Source organism: Blastomyces gilchristii (assembly GCF_000003855.2).
Source record: "Blastomyces gilchristii SLH14081 genomic scaffold supercont1.1, whole genome shotgun sequence".
Taxonomy (NCBI): Eukaryota; Fungi; Ascomycota; class Eurotiomycetes; order Onygenales; family Ajellomycetaceae; genus Blastomyces; species Blastomyces gilchristii.
Window position 1 is genome coordinate 1,527,501 of NW_003101682.1, and position 10,852 is coordinate 1,538,352.

At 28.8% G+C, this 10,852-nt stretch overlaps 1 pseudogene across 1 annotated transcript; it reads right to left on the reverse strand.

The window, feature by feature from the left end:
- Positions 1-8,384: 8,384 nt before the first annotated feature.
- On the reverse strand, positions 8,385-8,473 carry BDBG_16072 (annotated as a pseudogene). Its single transcript has one exon. The product of its transcript is annotated as a tRNA-OTHER (tRNA).
- Between the last annotated feature and the right edge of the window lie 2,379 nt (positions 8,474-10,852).

Here is a 10,852-nt window from a genome sequence, read left to right on the forward strand (position 1 = left end):
CTATCTAAGAACTCAGTGTCTGCTTAACTGTTTGACTGTTTCTCTATTTCTTATATATTATTATATATTTGAATATCTCTTGATAAATAATTATTTCTAATGAGAAGATAATATGTAAATAATTATTTTCTAATAAGAAGATAATGAATATTTTTATAGTGTAAGAGATCTACACTGAATAGATCAGTATAATATTGATAGATCTTATATAATAAAGATAAAAACATTAAAGAAGAAAAGAAAGAGAAAGTGTGAGAATCAGTGATTGAGATGAATATTTATACACATATGTGATGATGTACACAGTGGAGCTTCAGAGTGGAAGAATATACATGTGTTCGTAGCGGCCGAGGATCGGTGATCAGGAATGGTCAAGAATCAGAGTGTATGTTACGCGCGTTCGTAGCGGCTGAGGATCGGCGATCGGGAATGGAAGAATCTATGGAGTGTAATGGAATAGTCTATATGATTGATCGGGCGCAGCCCGCCACAGCTTTACTCATACTCTTGAATAAAAATTCTGTCTTAACTCAAGTCAGTTTAATACTTATAAGATATAAATAATATATACTATCAATCTTCTTGAAGATATCTCTACAACTACTTATGTGGCGGGCTGCACCCGATCAATTATATAGACTATTTCATTACACTTCACAGATTCCTACTGCTCCGATTCTCGGTCGCTGATCCTCGGCTGAAAACCTACAGAATTTCTATTCTTCCGCCCCGAAGCTTCACTGCATATGAAAACCTCTATTCTTCCGCCCTGAAGTTCCACCACGTACACCACTGTGTACATGTATAAATATTCACTCTAATTACTGATTCTCACACTTTCTCTTTCTTTCCTTCTCTAACATTTTTCACTTTGTTATATAAGACCTATCAATATCATATCAATCTATTCAGTGTAGACCTCTTATACTTGAAAAACATTTATTATTTTCTTATTAGAAATGATTATTCATTGAGAGACATCTGAATATGTAACAATGTGTAAGAAAGAGAAACAGTTAAGTAAATACTGAGTTCTCAGATAGAAGCTTGCTTACTAGTCATTCTGACTCTGTAATAAGATCTTATAAGAGAATGTCAGTAAAAGACTTGAGAGTTCTGACACTTAAATATATAAGATATTCATATAACTATACTTTTTCTGATTTCACAGATATCACATATTCAATGATTGATATAATCATGTCTAACAATAATATAAGAGAACTCTTAAATGTGAGTATAGATATGATATCACAGTGACTCTGAACAATGTTGAAATTATAACAGTAATAGATAGCTGATATGCATGCAACTCAACAACTTCAATACAAGAAAATTCAATAATTAATTCAATAAGAAACTCATGCAATTTCAATACTTACAGAATTAAATATAAAAGCACTGAAAGAACACTTAAATACTTCTGTATATTTCAATACTTCTGATCTCACTCTCTACTCATCATGAAGAATAAAAATGCTTATGAAACTGAGTGTAGATGAAGATGTCATTGATTTACTAATTAATCAAGATTAATATATTAATAAATAATTGAAGAATTATATGAAACAGAAGTTTCATTCATGAATAGAAGTATATGAATCAGTGTTATGAATATCTGATAATATTATAAAATATCTTAATATTCTGTTCTAAGATACTATTATACAACAGAAGATGTTAGATTGATTACAGAGTATCTGACAGAGAAACACTTCTCTCACAATATTTATTTCTAACTTTGATATCAAGATTCTAGAAGCAGGTGATTAATCTTAAGAAAATTGAATAAAGATTAGTATACTTAAGAAAGTATTAACTTTTGAACTCTTACAGATTCTTATAAGTGTAGATGAAGATCAGACTTATAAAAGTTTCTATGTATAACTCTGAACATTGAATAACTGTCTTATCAAGCTCAAGAGTATATAGAACAGTGATAGAAGATGTTATACTTATACATCTATACTGAGAAATATCTCAGTCACTCATACATCTGTGCTGAGAAATGACAATAATGATGCAGATATCATGAATTGAGTAGACTTAAATATCTATATATAAGCAAGAGTCTTCACTGTCTGAACAGACTTCTGAGTTTCTGAAATCACTTCTGAAGAAGTCACTGACTAATATTAATGAGAGATGTGTATTAATTGTAACTAATCAGAATATATCACTTTCAACTGCTGATCAGTCTATGTATCTTCTCACTTAAGAGAAAGATCAGTATCTTCTCATTCAAAGAATGAATTAACACCTGTCTGTATCAATTATATTGTATTGAAGAAAGATTTAAAAGATAACTATGAAGATATTCTGATAAAACAGGGAAAAGATTAGCTTCTGTTCAAATTTATAAACAGGAGCTTGAAGAGATTGAATAATACTAATTTAAAGAGAAAATAACAATGAATGTGATTCTTGTATCTACTATGATTGATAACATGTATAATATGAAAGCTATAGTAGACAGTGATCTATGCTATTATACAATGATTAAATCTTCAATTATAAGATATTATAATCTTCAGTATATTCTCTTATCAAAACCCTGACTTCTTGCAGAATTTAATGATTTAAAAGATATTCACACTTATTACATGATAAAATTAAACATAGATATCAGAGAATATCAATATGAAGATGTCTATATATATGAAGTTAATAATCTTGATTATAATCTTATACTAGAACTTGTCTGACTATCTGAACAGAGTATCTTATTGAATGCTTAAAACAGGAGTTTAATATTCTCTAATAATGATAGAATTCATAAAGATAATATTCATAAGACTATGAATCTTACACAGATCTCTGCTAACACTTATGAAATGCTCTGAAAAAGAAGTCATTGATAAGACTGCTGACAAAGTCACTGATAGCAGAATTATATATCAATCTATTCTATCAGTCTGACTAATATTAAGAAGGCTCTAGAGAAGTTATTCTGTACTACAATAACAGATTCTCACACAAAACTCTCTTAATAATATCATGAATACTTAGATATCTTCTGATAAGATAATATTATAAATATATCTTCTTTATAAGACTCAGAAGTGAATTACAGTATCAAGTTAGAAAAGAAGAATGATAAGAATCTCAAGTCATCATAAGACTGTCTTTATAATATATCTCAAGATGAACTTCTTCTTCTCCAGAAGACACTCAATGATCTGTTAAATAAGAGATTTATATATATTAGTAACTCTTTCGCTGCAGCTTCTATTCTCTTTGCAAATAAATCAGATGAAGAACTCTGATTCTGTGTGAACTATCAAGATCTGAACAGATTGATAAAGAAAGATTGTTATTTCTTATCTCTTATTAATGAAATTCTAGCATATATCAGATAAGTCTGATGATTTACAAAGCTAGATATTATTATCATGTTTTATAAGATTCATATCACTGAAGAAGATGAATAACTTACAGTATTTCAAACATGTTATAATCTCTTTGAGTGAGTAGTCACACCTTTTAAACTGACTAACACTCTCAGTATATTTCAGAAGTATATTAACTGAGCACTCTGAAATTTTCTTGATAAGTTTGTATCTGTATATCTAGATAACATTCTCATCTTCACTAATGAATTCAGAAAAGAATATCAAGAACATGTGTGAAGAATATTACAACAATTATAAGAGACAGAACTACTGATAGATATTAACAAGTATGATTTCAAAGTCAAGAGTACAAAATATCTAGGTTTTATTATAGAAGCTGATAAGAGAATTTGAATAAATTCTGAGAAGATCTCTGCTATTCTTGAGTAAGAAGCTTCATATACTGTGAAAGATATATAAAGCTTTATCAGATTTACTAACTTCTATCAGTGATTCATATAAAACTTCTCAGATATTATAAGATCTCTTACAGAACTTATTAAGAAGAATTCAGTATTTCAGTGATCAGTGAACACTGAAGCTGCATTTATATAAATGAAGAAGATATTTATTAATATCTCTCTACTGATAACATTCAATTCTGATTATAAGATAGTTATTAAAGCTGATTTCTCTGACTATATCACAGAAGAAGCTATATTACAATATAATAATGAGAGTGTCTTATAATTATATGTCTTTATATTTAAGAAACTGAGTCTCACTGAATGCAATACATGATCTATGATAAGAAACTTCTCATGATTATATACTGTCTAGAAGAATGAGACTCTGAACTTTGAAGTGTCTTCAAATTTGAGATAATCACAGATCATAAGAATCTCAAGTATTTTACAATCATCTACAAGCTTACTTAACATCAGATACAATAATTCAAGCTATTAAACTGTTTTCATTTCACTATACACTATCACTCTGACTGTCAGAACTCAATGACAGATGCTCTCTTATAATAAGAGTAAGATATGCCTTTCAATGTGACAGACACCTGTTAAATGAACTGAGAACACTGACTCTTAGATCTGAAGATATTAGTTGATCAAGATGAAACAACTCATGACATTATATATACTTCTCTGATTAGAACATCTTCTCTCTGAACTGCTGCTAACACTGACATTGATATCTCAACTTCTCTTACACTGAATAAACTGTGACACATAACAGTCTGAGCTAATGAACTTCTTCAAGCTCTCACTGAAGCAGTATAATAAGAAGCATCTCAATTTCCTTCAGAACTATATATAAAGATTAATATCTCAGAATGTTCAATTAATAGTAATAATACTCTATGATTTCACAAATGATATTAAGTCTCTCAGTCTGAATCTCTACATACTCAGATAATACAAGAGATGCATAATTTGTATATAACTGATTATTCAGGTTGTGAACAACTGTATTAAATAATCTCTTGAGAATTCTACTAATCTGAGATATTAAACAGCATCAGATACCTTGTCTAAAACTGTAACTATTGTTTCTCTATCACTTTATGAAAGAATTGTAGAAAAGATCTGCTGAAACTGCTTAATATTTCTGATAGAATCTGATAAGATATAATAATTGACTTTACAGTTGATCTCTCTGAGAGTAAGAATTATAGAAATATTCTGATCATTGTGAACTGATTGAGTAAAGATATAATACTAGAACCTTGTGTTAAGATGAATACTGAATAAGTTGCTGAAGTCTTTCTATAAAGCCTGTTCTATCAGATATATGAATTACTGAGATCTATAGTATCAGATCAGAACTATTAATTTATAAGCACTCTCTGAATAAGAATCTGTCAAGTTCTTAAGATTATATACTGTTTATTAACTGTCTATCACTCTGAGACTGATGATGCATCAGAACAGATAATTCAGACTGTAAAGAATTATCTTTATAAGTTCTATAATTACTTATAAGATAATTGACATGATCTTCTTCTACACACAGAGGTCACTATCAATGATTGAGATGCTGTCTTAACAGGTGTAAGCCTGTTCTTTCTTACACACAGTTATTATATGAAAGTGTTGAATCTTCTAGAAATTATATAGTTCACACTGAATCTCTGCAGTCTGATTCAGATTGCTGATAACATAGTAACAAGGCTTTAAGACATCTGCAACTGAGCAGAAGTCTTCATAATAAGCACTAAACAAGATTAAGAGAACTGAATCAATGTTCACTGAGATCTCATTAAGCAATATAAGATAGAAGATCTGATATGATTAAATCTTAAGAATATACAGATCACACACTCATCTAGACTGGCCGCTGAGATCATGAATTTCATGTTTGATCTCATTTGATCTGATCTCATACTTTCTTGGCGTGAATCCCGCTAGGACTAGTCATTAAAAAAACATGCAAAGTGATCATATATAAGATCTTAAAATGAAACCATGACTTGAAAAAAATAAGAAAGTGATTTCATTTGATCTCATTTAGTCTTATTCTTAGTATAAAGTTACTATTTTTAGACATTTTAAGGTTGTTTTAGACTATTTTTAATTTTTTAAAAAGTAATGCTTTTTGATAACACTTAAATGAGATTTAAAGTCATTTAAAGTAATAAAAATAATTTAAATTGAGAAGTGGAAATCATAATCTCATTTGAAAAATGTGATAAGAGTAGACAGTAAGTCTCACTGAGACAGTATGAAACTACTATTGAATGTTAAAACCATGTAATGAGATCAGTTGAATTGATAATGAAACTATCAAAAAATCTGGTCCTGATCTCAGACACGGTCACACGGTCAGTCTACACTCATCTCACACACTGAATTATCATCATGCAAAGTATAAAGTGATAAAAGTTCTAGACAGCTATAACTACTATCTTGACATATTATCAGAAATTCATGATATCTTTTATATAAGCTTGCTTCACTGCATTATCACTGATCTATTCTCTTCTCAACTGACTTCTGACTGACAGCTGTCAGAGATTATAGAAGAAGATAATGAACTTGAATGAGAGATTGAAGATATTCTTGATAAGAGACTTCACAGCTGTAATCAATAATATCTTATAAAATAAGTTGACTACAATTGTCTGATCTGAACTCTGAGTTCCATATTATCTGAGACCGCGGCCCTTGACTGATAAGAGCTACATATAACTAAGAAAGAAAGAGAGGGCTAATGTGATGAGCTGCGCTCAATCAATTATATAGACTATTTCATTACACTTCACAGATTTCTACTGCTCTGATTCTCAGTTGCTGATTCTCAGCTGAAAACTTACAGAATTTCTATTCTTTCACTCTGAAGCTTCACTACATACAAAAACCCCTATTCTTTCACTCTGAAGTTTCACTGTGTACATCATCATGTATGTGTATAAATATTCACTCTGATCACTGATTCTCACACTTTCTCTTTCTTTCCTTCTCTAATGTTTTTCACTTTGTTATATAAGACCTATCAATATCATACCGATCTATTCGGCGTAGGCCCCTTACAACTTAAGTTATTAAGAAGAGAAAGCTTGAGTATATTAATACTATTATAACTTAAGAAGAATTTAAAGATTTTCTATTAAATTAAATTAAAGATTACTGTAACTGCAGCTTTACAGTGATACAGTGATTTAACTTATTATATTAATAAAATAATAAGAATTCTTCTAATTTCAATATAAGATTTGAAGAATATTGAGAGAAATTAACTAATAATTTAAATTAATTAAAAACACAGCTTTATCTCATAAAGCTGACTTATAAGATGTAAATAATAATATCATAGTATCAGAGTTCATTAATTAATTATACTAAGCTTATTAATTTAACTTTTTAAATTTATTTAAATAATTAATACTCTGAGAAAAAGACTAATAAGACTTCTTTTAAATAATTAATAATAGAATCTAAATAACACTGTGATAACTCTAGTATAGAGAAAGAAAAGAAGAATTTTAAGTATTTTAATTCTTCACTCACTATGAAGAAATATTAAAAAAGATTTAATAAAGATCTCTATTTTAACTACAGAGCTGATAATTACTATACTAGTAATTATAAAAAGCTGAAGAAGAGAAGAAACTAAGAAGATATCTTCTTAAAGTTAACTTCTTATCTAATAAATATATCTATGAAAGATAAAGAAGAGAAAGAAATAAAGAATTGATAATTCTTATATCTCTGAGTTTATATTATAATTATAATACATACTCTGAATATGTAAGAATAAGTGCTCGCAGGCAATTATTCAGGTGTTTACAGCTTGGCATAATATATACTGTTAACTACTAGAAGTATTCATAGTAGAAAGATAAAATGTAGAGATTAAATATATAATAGCATTCAAGCTGAGTTATAAATAGTATTTATAAACTTCAGTCTATATAGTTGTGTGTAGTCAAGAGCTGCTAACTCTATTAATTATATAAGAGATAGAAATAGAGATAAAGAATCTGTAAGAAACAGAATTTCTTATATACTCTTCTCTCTCTAAGACTTTGTCTATGAAGTCTTTCACTGAGTGACTTTATAAAATCAGCTCAGCACTGCAGTAATACTCACTAAAAATTCTTTATATTTATAAAAAAACCTCAGTGAGAAAAAATCTCTTATTATTATAAAGAGAAAAAAGTCTGTTACTTAGTTTCTTATTCTGTAAGATTCTTTATAATTTATAGATTCTTCTCTGATTATTACACAGATTCATCTCACATCTTTCATATAGAAGATTATTATTATTATTATTATTCTTTCATTATACTTATATACAAGCGGAGCTTATGATGAGTCCTTGCGTGATGTTAAATACAGGTCAAGTGTTGATTATACAGAAGGAAATACAGGTGTTAAGACCACGCCAAGATAACAAGAATATAGAAAAATACAAAGAAGTGACAATTAGATACATGCGATAATAACTTCCCAGCTCAGGAACATAGAGTGATTCATTGAAGTGATTTATACACCTCTGTATTTATTAGAAACCTGAGGTGCTTGAGTTCCGGATTTAATGTATCCCCTGCGGGTTTCGAACCCACGCGCCTTGGTTTCCCACGCCAAGGCGCTACCAGGTGGCCGCATTAACCATTCAGCCACCGGGGCTTCATATAGAAGAGTTTCAGTTGACTCTTAATCATTTTCATGAGATTCTTATGTAATCATTATACAGATTTATCTCACAGATGAATTACTCTCTGTGAGATCATTCTCATTAAAGAGAAGTATTTGTGAGTTAATCTTTCACTCATTCTTATAAATCATTGTTCTTTGACACTGTAGAATTGTGAGGAATTTTTCATTCTTTTATCAACTTTATAGAATTGTAGAATCAAGATATCTACAGTCTACAATCACTCTTTATAGTTATATAGAAAGATTCAGATCTATAATTCACAATCACTTTTTATTTACTAGAGTGATCTGACTATTTTATGAGATTACTTACAGTGTAAGCAAATCTCTCTAAAGTAGTATAAATATCTCAGATCTGTCTGCAGAATCTTATCTTCTTTTCTCTTTTTTTATAACAGCTTTCATTCTTATAAACTGTAAGTATTCTTATTCATTTGTAAAGTGTTTTCACTCAGATAATAGAGAGAGAGTGTTTCTAATAATATTCATATATTAATTTAAGAACTTCTCAAGAATAAAAATTTTTTCAATTTCAATATCTTTATAAATAATATCTGACTGCTGCTGAACTTCTTATAAGCATTCTTATAACTTCTTTAATCACTTTTTACTGACTGATGAAGTAGAAATATCACTGCTTATAATAGTATCTTCACTCTTTTCAGCTCTGTCACTGCATCTGATCTTCAGATCAGTAGTCAACTCTGTACTTTCTTCAGATCAGCTTCTAGCTCTAAGCAGTACAGTCTCACTCTTTGCTATAAGTCTTCTTATAAGTAATTTCTTACAGACTCTAGCTAATAATTCTTATAAAGCTTTTAATATTATCAGTGTCTTCTGCAGTCTCACAGATCTATAATCACCTTCTCTCTACTCATACAATCTCTGATCAGATATATGCAAATATGTCTAAATTCTCTATCAACAGTTCTCACACTGCAGTGCATGTTCACAATCTTATTATTAATAAGAGATAAATCTCTGAGTATCTGTAAAATCTGAGTAATCAAGACAATGCAAATATCATGAATTTATAATAAGAGTTAGTCTGAATAGATGAGTTCTCTCTTCATATCTCAATTATTTTCAGACTGAATACTTCAGCATAACTGAAAGAGTGAATACAGCTTTATAAGAAGTATCTGATCATATATATAGATAATCAGCTCTTAAGACTCTGCTATAACTATACATATTCTGATGTCTGACTTCTCTGAAGTCTGTGTATTTCTAACAGTCTTTACATTAAATGCAATAATTATCTGTATCATAGATATAATACTCTCTACTTCTTTGAAGAGAGAAATTGATAGTTACAGAGAAATTAAGTATTACAGATATTAAGAATATAAGTATGAGTTTTCTTTATTTTTTCTTTATTAATCTCTAAATTGTGTTTACAGATCTGTTTCTATTTTCTTATTTTTTAACTTTAATAAGAATATGATTTCTTCTTTCTTTTATATACACTGCAGACTGTTTATCTCAGTAGAAACTTATTATCTTATAGATTAAAATTTATAAATAATAGTGTTAATATCTTTATTATAATCAGATTTTTAGTAAAGATCACATCATTCTGACTTATCAGAATTCACAGTATAAAAGTCATATCTCAGCTTTCACAGATATCTTATCTACTCAGATAATTCTTAAGTGAACTTATTCATCTTATCAGAATATTCTTATCACTGAATCTTGAATCAGAGCTTATAATCTTACTTCTCTGAGTTAGTAATTTCTTTAATCTAATATTCTCTTTCACTCTCTAATACTTTATAAATAGAGTGATGAGTCATAGAGTTCTCTTCTAAGAATTTCTTATATTTACAAAGTAAAGAGATATGAAAAACATTGTATATCTATAACTCAGATAACAGTTTCAATCTATAAAACTATAAGCTCACTTTCTTTATAATCTTACAAGACTCTGTCTGTAAGAGATTCAACTTTTTATTAGATCTCTATATAATAATATTTTCTAGACTCAGTCAGACTCTATCATCTTTCTTAAAACTCTTTATAATATACTTGAAGTTATAGTATCTCTTCTAATACTCTTGAGTCTTTCTCAAGAATTCACAGACTTTCTTCTGAATATTCTGAATTCTCTCAGCTTATTCACAGATATCATCACACTCTATAGTGTATTTCTACAGATTTATCAAGATTATTCACAGATAAGTCTTAGTGAGTATCTCAAAGAGAGTTTTATCTGTACTGACATGCTTTGAGTTATTATATATACACTCTGTAAGTAATAATCAATGCACTCAGTTATTCTGATTATAATTGATAAAGTACTACAGATACTGTTTTAATATACTTATCAGATATTCTATCTAATCA